At 43.8% G+C, this 14,164-nt stretch overlaps 1 protein-coding gene across 1 annotated transcript in view; it reads left to right on the forward strand.

Annotated features, from left to right (window-relative positions):
• The first annotated feature begins 12,131 nt into the window (after nucleotides 1-12,131).
• The window catches only part of LOC105564899 (kunitz-type serine protease inhibitor-like), a 9,013-nt gene continuing 6,980 nt past the window's right edge, over nucleotides 12,132-14,164 (forward strand). Inside the window, exon 1 of the mRNA XM_012017661.1 lies at nucleotides 12,132-12,356. The gene's annotated coding sequence lies outside the window, so the exon portion shown is untranslated. The remainder of the gene's footprint in view (nucleotides 12,357-14,164) is intronic.

Below are 14,164 nucleotides of genomic sequence, written 5' to 3' on the forward strand. Positions count from 1 at the left end.
TTTCCGTTAAATATTTTTTCAGTTTACTGTCCGATGTTAAAATTACATGATTTAACGGAAACATAATTTCATTTGAATGGTAATTTTAACGTTTTAAAGTAAAATTACAAATCACTTTGTATTTTAGCATCGTAAATCGAAGGTTAAAAATGACCACCGATTTTCACAGTAAAATGAGGTTCAAATTTTTATCAGTGTATATACATCTATGTATATACAGTGTATATGAATTTTTAGTACACAGTAATACTTTTTGAGATATTCAAGAGAAAATTTATAACTTTTTCAATGTTTAGCTTATGATATCTCGATAACTGTGTGTAAATTTTGTGTGTTACAATACACAAAAATTTTCAATAATTGGAACACTATTGCAATTATTGAAGTATTCCTGAGACCAAATCAAGTAAAAAGTCCTGTACTACTTTTCCCTTCGATAAACAGTTAATCGGGATATCATAAGCTGAAAAAGTTATCTCTTAAATATCTCAAAAAGTATTAGGCAAATCAAAAAATGTTGCAAACAAAAGTTGTTCATATTAATCAGTGAAAATTAAAAAACTGATGCCAAGACGGTCTCGTGACCGATGCATAGCAATGAATGCTATCGCCGCTCGTCAGAGATCGTGGAAATTCGCTTTGTTTAATCGAGATAAACGCCGATATTTTCGCGCGCAAACTCGCGCGTGTCACTCATCTACATAGTAATCACGTTATCGCGTGTGTTCCAGATGACTAACTCGCGCTATCTTGCAAAATAGCGTGCGCCTAGCAAAATAAACGGCGGACGCACGTGGGATACCGTTTTGTTAGTCTGTCGGCGTTAAAGCGAGCGAACGTGTACACTTTCAGCGTTGAAGTTGAAGCGAATCTTTATTCTCGCGTGCGCGAAACTCCGTTTTTATCAGCAAACAAGATTAGGCGACGCGAGATGAAGACGCACGACGGACGTCAGCCGCTCGCTCCTGTCCGTGCCACGGTGTAATTATGAAACGAAACGGGGTCGATGACACGCGGTAGCAATATCGGACTCGACATCGGGCGATTATGCTTGTTATCAATCATAGCGTTCACGCGCCGTCTGCACAGGATATTCTCGCGTTGGGCCGCGTCGTGATCGGGGGACCGGTATATCCGAGGGTCACCGGGAACGGTAACGGCGGCAATAATAGTAGCTGGGGCGATCCGGGCAATGATTCCGCATTGTTCTACGGCGGCAATAAATGTCAGTCGATCGCGTTCGTCCGGGCGCGACGGCTACGCTCCTCTTTCTTCCGCCCCGCGTTCTTTTTGCCGCCTCATTCGTCGGCCCGGTAGAGAATCTTACGAGCTTTAAGGGGACCCTTAAGCCATCTTTCTTACCGACACAGTCAAATATAGTTTTTGCGCCTGTAATTCTTTTTATTAGCTTTCATACGCAAAATAATACCAGGATAAGTTGCGGACCGCATAGCAGAATATTTTCATACTTAAAACACTCAGTTCAGAAGTCCAATCCATTTGCAACTTTTACGAAAAAGCAGCAATTTTATTAGACCGAGATTTTGGATCGAATTCTAGCATCGTCGACACCATGGCTTTACTGACAACCTGACAGATGTGTGGCAGCGACTGCTCTTTTTCTCTTCTCCTAGACTTGGATTTTTGGACTTGCGTTTATTAGAAGTAATCTTTTTTTCTAGGCTATTAATGTTATTATACAATTAGTTCTAATTGTACGATATTGTTCTTATATATTGTCCCTAGAGTATGATGGTTTCATTTTGCATATATTTATTGTAGAATTCTTGTGTCAAGTAAATACTGTCGTCAAGTGTACAAAAAATTAGTAATATTTTTACTTTTTTTTTCGTTTTTGACATAAAGTCGATCGTCATAGTCTGTTACTTTGCTACGTACTTTAATTCCGGAAGAGTTTTGCACTTCTATAAAGCCAATTAAAAGAGTACTTTTAACAAAGAATGTCGATAAAACAGACGACTTTAGGATCCCCTTAACCATAGACATAGTAAGAATAGACTGCGCGTTTCCTACCTCACCCGTGTGAAAACATGTACAAACTTTAGAACGAGATAGTTGGTGTTGAACACAGTATCATCTTTGTCTAGCAAAGTAGTGGGGGTAACAGAAGAGTAAGGGAATGGATAGAGGATATAGGATAAGAGGGTACTGTTCAAAGTATGTTGTCTCTTTCCAAAGTTTGTACACTTCTGCAGCCAAAATGCACAGTCTATATATTATACGTCTATGGCTTTAACGCGATCGATTTGCCGGACGGCTTGCGCCCGCGGGAGAAGACGAAGTCGGGGGAGGAGGAGAAGACGGCTCGCGCGCCCCTTTCGCCCACGTCGTGAAATATGCAGTTTGATTTTTCCCCTCGAGAGTTAATTCACAGGCTGCGGAGAATCCGCGGAGCAACGTTTTTAAAGGTGATATTTTATTTGCCGCGGTCCCCGTCGGAAAGCCCACTGTTATCAAAAATAAACAGGGACGGCGTCTGCATAAGTCAGGAGGACGCCGTCTACCGCCGAGACTTTTTCTCGGGACGAATTGGAATGAAGATTCGCGACCGGCGCGGCGGAGAAGACGTAACAGTTCCGGGATACCTCTCGCGGGTCGCGTAATGACGAGAATTCGCGGGACCGAGAGGGATTTCAAGCCGGGTATCAAGATTCCCGGCGAACCGAGGAGTCGTTCCCAGAATCGTCGAGCGCCGGAGAGGGAAGATCGCGCGATAGCGGCGGAATATCTTTCGGCGATAACCATCCGTTCGCACGGTCGCCGATCTCCTCGCCCGCTGACCCGATCATATTAATTAATCGCGAATCGATAGCGCGGTCTCGCGGGAGGCCCGGTTTTTAGGGGGCGCGACGCGTCGCGGGCGATGGATCGTAAGAAAGGCCGATGGTAATCGCGATAAGTAAGAACAGAAGAGGAATAGACGATGATGATGAGGAGGAGGAGGAGGAGGAGGATAGAATGGGTGAAGGAGGTTACTGCGACGAGACAGCCGAGATAGATCGCGGGAGTCACTACGCGGCCTTATTACATCGTAAATTCCCGCTTAGTGATGGATAACATTAACCCATCGGCAACGACAAATTACTTAACTCCGCCGGGGTCGGGCGGCGCAGCCTCGCCGCCATTCACCCGGAACTGGTTCTTCTTCCGCCGCGGCTCCCGCAACCTCGATCGATGCCGTGTTGTCGGGAGCGCGGTGTCTCTCTGAACGCCCGATGTTCCGATAATGCGACACAGGTACGAAGTACAGCCGCGCGGTTGCAAACACCTATCGTTCTACCTGGACTTAATATCGCAAAGAAAAAGAAAGGGATAAAAAAACAAGCCGAACTGTCTCGAGCGAGATGTATTCGATTCGCATTCGAAGCAAACGGCTGAGTTTCGTTTGGGACACGCCGAGCAGTTCAGACGTCTTTTGGTAGAAGAGAAACTTTTTTTATACTCAGGAGTTGCGTCAGCCGATTGCATCACCCCGTGCGAGATCCGGTAATCGGGCCCCTGCCTTGCGTTTGTTATCTACCGATATCGCGACGATTACCAGCAACTGCCGCTTTGCGGCGCGTGAAGACTATTAGTCATGACCGCATCGGTCTAGTTGAGGCCTAAGTCCACGATACTAAAACTTGGTCCAAGTTCTAGCTTCGAGAAATGTGTAGCCAATCAACTTGCAGCTATTCCATAAAAGCTGATTGGCCACATTTCTCGAAGCTGTAGAACCTGGACCCAAGTTTTAGCATTGTGGACGCAGACCTTTAGAATTTGGGTCCAGGTTCTATAAGCTTCGAAAAATGTGTAGCCAATCAACTTGCAGCTATTCCGTAAAAGCTGCAAGTTGATTGGCCACATATTTCTCAAAACTACAGAACCTGGACCAAGTTCTAGCATCGTGAACACAGACCTTTAGAACTTGGGTCCAGGTTCTAGCTTCGAGAAATATGTAGCCAATCAACTTGCGACTATTCAATAAAAGCTGCAAGTTGATTGGCTACACATTTCTCCGGACTAGAACTGGGACCAAGTCCTGGCATCGTGGACACAGGCCTTTGTAGGGTCGAGGGTCGTAAAAGAGAAGAAGAAAAGGGGTGCAAACGGCTAGAGAGAAGTGTGAAAGGTCGTCTGGTGAACGGCTGATTGATTAGCGCGACTTTTACGGGGACTTTAGCGGAGCTCTCCGTCTAAATCTACTCCGATTCACCGTCCGTGCGTTAATGCAAATGTCGTTACGTAGTAATCGAGCGTCACTCTATTTAGAACGGTTACGCCGTTGAGCGCGCGACTGATATCGCTCTGTAATCGAAAGACGTGCAATTCGCCCCGCTGAAACTGCAGGTACTTGGTGTTTACGTACGCGATGCGGTTCACGTGGAAGAGCAGCGTAGCGGAGTACGTTACATCGATTTCCTCGGAGAGCCCGCGACCGGCTGTAACCGGATAATTCATTAGCGATACAACCCGAGACGCCGTGAATTCGCGCGACTATTAAACATTCCACGGATTTCCCAGAAGGAGAAGGGTCCCCCGAATCATTTTCCCTTGCGGTCGTCGCGGCTGCATCGCCGTTAACTGCTGCACGCTGCGAAGCTTCCAGCTTTCGCCGGACGATACGGCTTATTAAAACAGCGTGGAAGCGTTTCAGCGTCGCCAGGCAAAATAATTATCCCGGATCCCCGGGCTGAGCGCGATAAAAATAAACGAGCGTAAATTCTTTCAACTTTGACCACCTTTCCGTACGTGACTCGGGGACGGAACAGGGGAACCCGACTCGCGGGGGGGGGGAGGGGAATTCAAACGGCTGGAAAATTATTAAAATTGACAGCGCCGCGAAAGAACGATATCGCTCGAGCGTTTGACGTAGCTGCGAGAAGCGGGCTACCTCGACGTGTACGCCGACGATTTAATAATATGTAGCGTCGACACGATAAGGAACGGATTGCAGCTACCTGCGCACAGCGAGAAAATCGCCGACAAACCTAAGTGTTGAGCGTGCCATTTATCATAACGTGATAGGTCAGAAACGTGTACAACCGGATATTACCACGCAACTCCGATAAATAACGCAAGAGTAAAAACTTCAATGCTGGAAGAAAGTTGTAAACCGCGGGTCCGCGAGCGAGTGGGAAGCGGGTAAAAAATTGTAATAGGACTGTTATTAGCGATTTCTATGACAGGCCGACAAACGATGTAGATAATAAACCTACGAAATGCGAAAATTATTATTTTCCGCGCGCGCGCGCGCACTGCGAAACGGTCGGTCCTTAAATCACGAACACGTCCTTTAAACCGGCTCTGATCCGGGCTTAGTCTGCCGTCATTAAAATATTAAAGAAGTTTCAAACCGCAGAGGCAACGTACGTAAGAGATAGAGAACTTTTGAAGGAGCTTACAACATTTATGGAGTTTCATATTAACGTTACGTCAGTTTGTTTCAGAGTGTTAGAAATTATGACATACGTGGCCGCGAAACCCTGCGAATTTGGAGCGCAAAGTGAGACATATATGCGCACTAGGTTCCATTTTATATTAATACCGTTGTAACGCGGCCGGTATATTTCGTAAACTCTCGGCCGCGCGGGGCGGTTCGTAGCGTACGAAAGCGGGGCACGCGTAGTAGCCAAGCAAAATGTCCTTTTCCCGGTTTCCGATAATTTCAAACGGCAACGCGTAAGCAATTGCCGCGTGAAAACGGAATGGCAGAGGTGGGCCCGCGGTTGATTTAGCGCGCGGATGAAAATGCCGAAATCGCGGGAACATCGAGGGCCTCGGCAAAACTTGACGGACCGTGTCAAGTACAGCAAATGGCAGGATCGTTTTTTCCCATTTTTCTCGAATGATAACTAATTGCTCGCCGATAACTTGATCGTGCGACCGACATCTCGTTCAGCGAGATGATGAAGTGACAGAATCTATTACGACAGAATTAGTCGATCATATTCGGCACAAACTCTTTAAACGGCATCTTTGTCGCGTTTACTTTTTACAGAGTTGTTTCGGAAGAAACGTCACGTTTATCTCGCGTTGCGACAATTCTGTCCATCTCAAATATTACACCGATAGAAAAATATGCATGTAGTACTTGAAACTGTATTTGCACAGTAAAATAATTATAGTCGGGAATGTCATCTTTATAGTAATTATTACTTGTGGTTGTTATTGCAATGTTTATAGTACAAATTAGAAGCTCATTTTGGTGCATTATGACAACGATATCACAATTTGCATGGACGAATATTGTATCTATGAGCATTATAATATATTGTTAGGTCAACCATAACTTACAATTAGTAGTTGGAAGAATTATAAAAATGTCATTGGTTCCTAAAATGATTATAAATTATAGTGAGATTGTGGTAGTTGCAACCATTTCTTCTATTAGTGTAGAAATTTCGTTAAAACATTTTTCATTTAAACATTTATTAAAGAGACGATTGCAAAAGTCTGCATAAAAGTTCTCGGTTAGGTAAATATTTGTAGATGAGATCATTCTCGTTGGCAAACTCCTGTTAACTTCGATCGCAATGGGAAGAATTCTCCTACATGTTGCAAACATAACGGCAATAAACTCGTCGAGTTATGTCAATCAAACGCACGCGAGTTTCGTCTTCTGTTCCGATTCGAGCTGCCTGTCGCTCCAGAAGACTCTACCTCGAAAGTCGAGATCTCTAATTATGGTCGCTCCGCGTGATCGAAATCGGCCTCGGACGGAAGCTGAAGTTGGCGTAGCCACGTACGTTCCTAAGATGCCGGGAGGAGGAGTGCCTGGCCGATGGACTCTTCTCGGTCTCGTTAGGAGTGAATCTCCGAACGCAAATGGCCGTTCGTTCATTTGCTCCAACAGATCGCCCCTGATAAGCGCGCCAGCCCACAGCCGTCGTCATATCTCGTGAGGCTTCGATAAGGATCTTTCGCCGCAGCGTGCAGTTCAGTACAATGCAAACTTAATTAAATGGAACCTTGTCGTCGTCGTCGCCGTCGTTGTCGTCGCCGTCGCCGTCGCCGTCGCCGTCGTCGTCATTGTCAGCCTCGTTCCAGGTAGCTGTAAGCTGGTAGTACTTCGACAGAAAAGCATAGAGCGATACGATACGCAAGAACAGAGCGAACAATAGCAGGAATACCCGGGTCTAGATGTGTTTCCCCGTCATTGATATCAGGGGGGGGGAGACGGGCGGGAGGGACGTCTCTGTGAAAGAGGTTTCGTCTCAATTTATATCTGAGGCGCGCGCGCGCGCGCGCGGATGCTGACTGTCTGGATGCTGGAAACGGCGACGCTTCTCGGGCGCGCAAAGTGCATTGAACGGCGAACTCGAGATCCAGTTTCCCAAAGCCGCGCGATCCCGCCTATACGTAATGCGCGCCGTTTCCGCGCCGGCATTCAACGACGTCGTCGAAACTCGTGAGGGTCGTTAAGAGATCGCGCGTCCGGGTTCTCCGATTTCGCCAACTTAATCGAGTCGGTTGTACGCGAACGTTTGACGATCCGTGCATCCAGCGGTCCCTTCGACGCTCCGACGAGGCACCGCCGGAAGACACGGCCGGTCGTGCCTGTCGGCGACATTAACGTGTATTTTATACAAACGCGATCGTAAAAAAAAAAAGGGGGAGATCGCGTTTATAAAACGCGGATACGCGCGGATGTGCGTGGCAGTTGTAAAGAATTCAATTACGAGCCCCCGATGCGATTATTAGCCGAACGGCGATCAATTATCGAGAGCACGATTATTTCCGGACATTTAGCACCTCACTAACGACCGATGTAAATAAAAAATAAAAGCACGCGGGTACGCGTATTTCCACACGTGCGCACACCGGCTCTTAGGTCGTTATCGGGGCCGCATTAAATAATCAACATTTGTCACGTACATTCGTAATTTGTTGAATGCGCGACAGTATCGCGTATCGGAAGTAATATAGTTCTCTATATTTGTCGCGAGATATATTGTTTTGAACGTAATATTATCAATATGTTGTATTCGCGCGGTATAGAGCGAGCATACTAATGATGTTGCGCAAATTGGACGATATTTAGCGCGCCGGGGCACGTTTGACGAGCAACAAATTATGAAAATGCGCCATTCGTTTGCCATGTATTAAATTAATTAAGAGCTTTAATTAATTTTGATTTTCGCCATCGACAAGCTACACGTATCGCGGTCGGCGAGATGTGTTTATTCTGCATTTTAACAAATCCCGCGCTTACGACCTATCGCATCCAAGTCATACGCTTTGTTACGAACGCCCCGTCGCCAGTTCGCACGTAGCCTCGCGCGCGGCTGTAAATCTCACAAACGAGCTTCGCTCGTCTGGGAAATTAAATTAAAATTTAACAGCCACTTCTCGAAAATGTAATCAGATATATTTTATTTGTGCTGCAACCTTTCAATTAACCCCTCGATTTTCCATGTCGCGGCAATGTCGCCGGTAATTAAAACTCGGAGATTGAATTTTAAATCTTTTACTCCAAGCTTCTTCTGATGCGATTACGCTTATTACATTAGTTTCACAATGAAATTTTCAATCAAGTTAATATATACATATATATATATATATATATATATATATATATATATATAATTGAATCTCATGTCCCACTTCTGTACCGCGCAAATCTCCTTTGGAACAGCGCGTACCCCGGTAATTCCCGATGAGTGCCGTCGCATCTGGTCGATCTCCCATGGAGGCGGGCTTCGCCCGGCCGGTGTCGTTCACCACTACGATTCGACGGATTCGTGCACGGGGTACACGGGGACCTGTTAATTGCCGTTGACCAAACGTCACGGGCGACACGCCGATCGAGCGAGCGGCTTACCTGCCAAATTATGCCCGTTCCCTCCCACGGGTTGTGAGCTCGCATGCAAATCACTCGCACGTCGTCTTGCCAGCACGAGCTCAGCACAATTCACCGCGCTCTGAATTGCTGGTGCTGCCGACGCTACTGCTGCCGCGGCTGCTGCTGCTGGTGCACGGTCCGTGCAGGAGGAAGCTGTAAATCAAGTGCAAGCGACTTCGAAGACTTCGCGGCCGCGCGAAGCTCCAATTATCGTATCGATCTCCAAACGAGTCGAGCGATTCATTTCATACGCATGTGCGAGTAATTGAGAAAAGTGATGCGATGATCGTCCGAGGACGTGATTAAAAATAAGAATTACTCGGGCACTAACGTCCCGTCGCGGAATTTGCGTCTATCACGTGGGAACCTTAAGCCTATACTCTGGGCAGTGTTTGCTGTTATCGAAATAAAATTATATAGATGATTATCTAGATACAATTTTAGCGTTATCTTATCTTTATATAGATAATAAAAATAAGTATTATTATCTATATCTGCATCTTAGATGAAAGAAAGTGTTATCTTTACTAAATTATCTAAGATAACGTACAGATAATTTGGTTTAGGGCCACATAAAAATACTTAACAGTTACACTATTTAAATATGGATGGCGTTGTAGACCATGCATTTATGTGTGTGTCATATAACCTAACCTGGATATATTCTATATCCCCCTTTATAATTTAAATTTTTCTATAATTTTTTTATAACTTTTTCTACTGTGCTTACATGAAGTCTTAAAAATATTATCTGAAAATTATCTAGATGAATCATATAATTTTATCTTTTATCTAGATATATTCAAAACGAAATCATCTTTATCTTATCTAAGATAAATTTATATATTTTTATCTTTATCTAGCTAATTTTAAAATCATCTATGCACAACACTGACTCTGGGAAGAGAAAGACAATTAGCAAGACAGTAGAAAGACAGTAATCGAATTATTCGGATTGTTCGTAGCTCTACTCTGGGAAAAATTTGACCGTTTTTTTTTTAGTTAACTTAACATTTCGGTTAGTGCCTCTTGAGTGGAAATTATCTTTGCGTCACTGAATATCGACAGAACTAATTGAGAGAATTGATTAGTATTAAATAAATTAGCATGGCTCGTATGTGTTAATCACAAATTTCAAAGAATTTAAAGGACTCAGAGCCGTGACAGGGTGGTAGTGTCTAAATATTCTATTCTAAGTTTATTGCGAAAAAGTATCACTGGCCGCGAGGTGATATTTTTTTTTGCAATGAACTTAGAATAGAATATTTAGACACTACCACCCTGTCACGGCTCTGAGTCCTTTAAATTCTTTGAAATTTGTGATTAGTATTACTTGAAAATCGTGGATATAGATAGGATAGCTAATTGCGATTTTCGATAGTTACGCGGGGTAAAAGTTCGTAAAAGATTGGAGTTACGAACAATCCAAACAATTCGATTACTAATCGTGGGCCCAAAATGGGTTGCTGTCTTCCCCCCCCCCCCCTCCGAGTAATCTACAACGTGCTCTCTGCATCTGCAAGCATTCTGTTTTGCAATCACGAAATACGTTTAACAAATTGGTGCAAGTTGACGAATTGTATACCGTCGACAAAGTTTTTGAGCGTTCTCATTTGTTTATACAAAAAGGAATGTTTCCAGACGCGGAAAGCACGCTGTAGATTAGGCCCTGTGAACTCTATTAATTGGTCATTATTTAAGGTACAACGGAAATCCATCGTGTTTTGCTATCGTCGGGCTATCGCAGAACTGCCGCTCCCGGTCGCTCTCGGCCGATAGCCGCGTACAACACGCGAAAGATTATTATAAATGTAAAACGCAACGAGACCCGCGAAACGAACGCCTGACAGGAAGGATCACGGCCGAGTCAAATGAACGGTTATCTCGGGAGAAATATTACCTCGCTAATCGACATTCAATTTCCCTCCCCTCCCGCGAAATAATCAGATACGAAATATCTCGAGTTACTTGCTCGAGGGGAAATTAAATAGAATCCTAGGTTCGATATCTTCAATATTATTTCAGATATATTTCTCATATTTCACTTTAGCGCAATTAAATCCACCGATCGATATCGCGTCGCTCTGATAGAATAACTATTCCGTAAGACATGCTCGGCTTTCACGACGGAGATCATATCACACACACACCCGGTATCGCAGGTGCAGAAGCTATCAGAGATATTAAATTACCTATAATTTCAATTTCCCGCCAAGCGCGGGCCGAAACTCGCCCGGACAAATTTTGCTTTCCATTTTGAAAACAGAGCGGGCGATAATATTTTTCGCCCCCGCGCGGTAGCTGCAATAACGTTTCCCCGTTTCCAAGATTATTTGGACGAAACTGACCCAGTTGACGAGGAAGCTGGGCCCAGTCTTATGGATGCCGCGGCTAAGAGCGAATATGTTTCTCAAAAGGTTTCGAGGTAGGGACCGTATTGAAACAGGTGGCGACCGGCTTACCTTGAACGCTGGACGAAAAATTGCACCTGTTCCCCCGAGCTTCGTGATATTTTTATTCCCCGCCGAAATCACGAACGGGATGAATTCGGCCGTGAGAGTCGCTCTCGGGAGCGCCCGCCGTATATTTTCGGCCTTATCATGTCCCTACACCTGCCGGCTTTTTAAGCGCGCTAAAAGCAAATGAATATTACGGCCGCGCCGCATTGTCATAATTATAAATAATGAAGGAGCAATAATAATTATGATATTGCGATAAGCAGTGGCAATTATGGTTCCATTATGTGGAAAATGTACCGGGGAGTTAAAGAAGTTGGTATTCGTACTCGGCGAGCTCGTACGCTTCTTATTGAACCGACGCTTCTAATTACCATAACGTCGCGTCTTGCCTAACGAGAGCTTTTCTCGGGCGAAGCTCCAAAGATAATCTTCTTGCTCGTCGTAGAAGCGTATCCGCCAGATAAGAGAATCTTGTGTACCGTTGGATTAAATCGCCTCAGAAGCAATAAATCTTGTTATTGCAGCAGCCCGAAAGATGTGACTTCCGCCGCGCACCGCGTGCCTCGACTCTGGGATCAAGAGTCAAACCGGCCGGGCGTCGTAATTCGATAAAAATACAAAGTTGTATTGACAGTTATCGTTCGCTCCCCTTTTTTCAAGCTCTTCTAAATAAACGGTCGAGCTAAAATATCAGCGACGTTTAATGTGACGCTTAATACAGCGGAGGACGGTATTCCCGTGCTTGTCTAACAACAGGAGAAAGAGCGCGCCAGTTCCGAGGGAGTTGTTCGTCTCACCCTGGTATCGCGCGAGATCGTTCGGCAAGTGAAGAGGCGAAGTTACATAAAGTACATTTCCGAAATCGTGTCCGAAGGTTACGGCCATTGTGCACAGCCGGATATTTTCTCGGTGTTAACCGCAAGCCAATCCGCAATTAATATCCACCTCGAACGACGTCCATTGTTTAGACAAGAGTAATGCTCGTCGCAATGGCCAGGTAAGGAAGTCCAGTTTCACCGATCCGGACAATGGCGCAGCGTGGGACCGGGACGGTACGAAACTGTATAATATTATCGTAAAACACCCGTTACCGGTGTACCGCCGACGTTCATTAAATCAGCGAAGGTATCGATCGCGATGCACGGCCGCGTAGCGGCATTATCGTTCTATTTGTATTTGTTCCGTCGCCGAAGTTACTCGCGTCCCGCTGTTACGACCCGCGCGTTTCCACGGCTCGTTGCAGATCGCGCGTTTCGCTGATAATAATGCGATCCAGCCTTGCGTCTTATGCACGCATTGTATCATCGATGTCCTCGCGAACGCGGCTCCACGTGCGTGTCTGAAACGAAACGTTGATTGTAGTTTATCAATTTTGAAACGCGCGGTAAAAGGATTCGCGGATTAACACGTTGCCTGCCCAGCGAGGGTCTGTGCGCCTTATCATATGTGTCGTTGTAGAATTTTCAATGCACGGAGAGAATTTTCTTTCAAGATTTATCCTGAAAATTAGATAATCGTGGAGCAACGCGATATTTCAAGGAATTTTATGAGTTTTTTTTAAATTTTACCACACATTTCGCTAGTAGTTATACTTAGTGTATATTTTACTAGTAAAATATATGGCAAATAAAATATATGGCAAAATTTCGGAAAATTCTCATAAAATTCTTCAAAATGCCATGTTGTCCCGCAATTACAAGATTTTCAGGATAAATTGTAAGAGAAAATTCTCTCCGTGCGTAAACAAGACTGCATCTTGAGGGATGTTGCATTGTATAAAGAATTTTTTGTTTTATTGTTATTTGGCACATGGAGAGAATCGTTTAAAATTTATCCTGAAAATCGTGGGACATGGCATTTCGAAAAATTTTATGAGAGTTTTTTTGAAACTGTACTATACATTTCGCTTATACTTAGTGTATATTTTACTAGTAAAGTGTATGGCAACAAAATGCCATGTTGTCCCACGATCGCATGATTTTCAGGACAAATTGCGAGAGAAAATTCTCTCCGTGTGTAAACGTAAAATATTGTGTAAATATAATTAAGTAAGACTGCATCCCGAGGGATATTGTATTGCATAAAGTATTTTTGTTTTATTGTTATTTGTCACACGAAGAGAATCTTTTAAAATTTGTCTTGAAAATCGTGGGACATGGCATTTCAAAGGATCTTGTGAGAGTTTTTAAAATTTTACCGTACATTTTACTAGCAATTATATTTAGTATACATTTTATTAGTAAAATGTATGGAAAAATTTGAAAAACTCTCATAAAATTCTTCAAAATGCCGCGTTGTCCCACGATCACGTGATATTCAGGATACATTTTAAAAGAAAATTCTCTCCGTGTGTCATTTATTGTTGTATCGTTAACAATTTTACATTAGACGGTTCTTATTCTTTAACCCTAGAACCCGACACGTCAAAAAGTTACGTAAACTCTAAACATGGGTAAATTTTACCCAGCGCATTTTCATTTGCTAATAACTCTCGGAAAAATGGTCAAAATTCAATTTTTTTTTATAATCGGTGTAGAAAACATCGAGGAAGATTATTATGCTAACAGTTTTGCGGTTAAATAAAGTTGAAGAAAATTATAATAAAAAAACAAAAGACATATTTCTTCAAAATTCGCTTTTCTCTAAAAAATTAATAACTTTTTAACTATAACAGATAAAGCAATGAGGCAAACGCGATTTTAAAGAAGACGGTTAATTCTTTGAGAAAATCTAGGAGCAGATCGCTGGTTATTAAAAAAACTATATTTTTTACAAAAGGAAAATAGGTCTGTTCGAACAAGATATGGATGGGACTTTTTATGGGTTTATTTACTTAATAACTCCATTTTCCCTTTCAAAA

The sequence above is a fragment of the Vollenhovia emeryi genome, unplaced genomic scaffold (genome assembly GCF_000949405.1).
Source record: "Vollenhovia emeryi isolate VEMERY1.0 unplaced genomic scaffold, V.emery_V1.0 DF939158.1, whole genome shotgun sequence".
Lineage (NCBI taxonomy): Eukaryota > Metazoa > Arthropoda > Insecta > Hymenoptera > Formicidae > Vollenhovia > Vollenhovia emeryi.